Below are 1,669 nucleotides of genomic sequence, written 5' to 3'. Positions count from 1 at the left end.
TCCGAGGGTCAAAATACATTGCGCACACATCTGGGTCCACTAGGGCAAAAATATGTGGGAGCTATTTTGAGTCAAGATAAAAATAACAGTATGGAATTATGTTTACGTGTTAAATTTTGCAACGAAGGAATGATGCTTGGTGATAAAATTTTTGATGTGGATAAAGATGACAATATAATTATCGGTGGCATAAGATACGTGGGAACACCTGGTCTCTACGAGTTGGTTTTCAAGAGAATGCCCGACGGTGATGTATACAATGACGATGATAAAATTAAATACAAAAATATATTACTGGCGACAAATGCGCATAGACGTGGCAACGATATGCGTAATCCAATATTAAGTAACAAGGGATACAAGTATAAAAATATAATAGCGCCATTAATCTCTATTAAAAATATAATAGCGCCTGGAAAAAAAGCTGGAAGAAGTATAAACATACCGTGCACTATGACGTTAAACGATAATAAAATCGATTACGTGCATTGGAATTATCCCAACGAGTTGGTAGATCGCTTGCGATTGCTGGAAGCTTCGCGTCAAGCCGGCAACAATGCCCACGACAATGAAATATTATCAATTATCGAGGAACTTTGTGAAGCTGGCCTTATTATAATCTATGCGTCGGCGAAACGAGTCAGTCCGTCATTATTGTTTGTATCGAAATGTCGATTAATAAATTTGGATTATCGTTGGGAACACCGAACAACTCATACTATCAATGGAATAAATTAGTAAGAAATTACGTGCGCGATAACGCTCTGTGTCAGACAACCTCCGGCTTTGACGCAAGGTCGCGCAAGATACGACGCGTAGCGCAACCGGAAGATGATACTGATGCCGCAAACAAACAGTACGTGGAAATACATACAAGATTTTAGAAGATAGACTGGAAGAACTTGAGAAAAAAATAATCACGCTCGAGACGAATATGCAGACGCTGAAAGAACTTGAGAAAAAAATGATCACGCTCGAGACAAATATGCAGATGCTGCAAATAATGATGGATGAGATGCAGAAAATGCTTCGGTATGCAACTCACGCGTAGATTACATCTAATTCAGCGCAGGAGAAGAAAGATATATAAAGAATATACATGGAGGAATTATCTCATTATTGCAAATTATGCTTCGATCAAATATGTCGCAAAAGACCTCTGAAAAACAGCTGCTCGTGGAAGAATTGCATGTACCAGCGAGAAAAAATTTCCCACGTAGACATGTCATAGTACGACGATCTGTGGCAGGCGGACGTGGTCGAGATGCGTCTATATGCACGATTTAATAAAAGCTACAACTACATACTCACATTTATCGATGTGTTGAGCAAGTATGCGTGGGCTGCACCGCTCAAAAGTAAGAGTGGAAACGAGATGTCGAATACGATCGCAAAGATATTTTGAGACGATGGAAGATGCCCGAAAAATTTTCAAACCGACAGAGGAAAAGAATTTTACAACTCAAATGTACAGAAACTCATGAAGACATACAACATTAATCATTATTCGACGTACTCTGTCATGAAAGCCTCGCTCGTGGAACGATTCAACCGAACGTTAAAGAACAATATGTGGAAAATGTTTACGCTTAATGGAAATTACAAGTGGATCCGCGCGTTGCCCTGGCTCGTTGGAGAGTATAATGCGCGAAAACATCGCACTATCGGT

The sequence above is a fragment of the Formica exsecta genome, unplaced genomic scaffold (genome assembly GCF_003651465.1).
Source record: "Formica exsecta isolate Colony F162 unplaced genomic scaffold, ASM365146v1 scaffold712, whole genome shotgun sequence".
Taxonomy (NCBI): domain Eukaryota; kingdom Metazoa; phylum Arthropoda; class Insecta; order Hymenoptera; family Formicidae; genus Formica; species Formica exsecta.
This window is presented reverse-complemented; position numbering follows the sequence as displayed.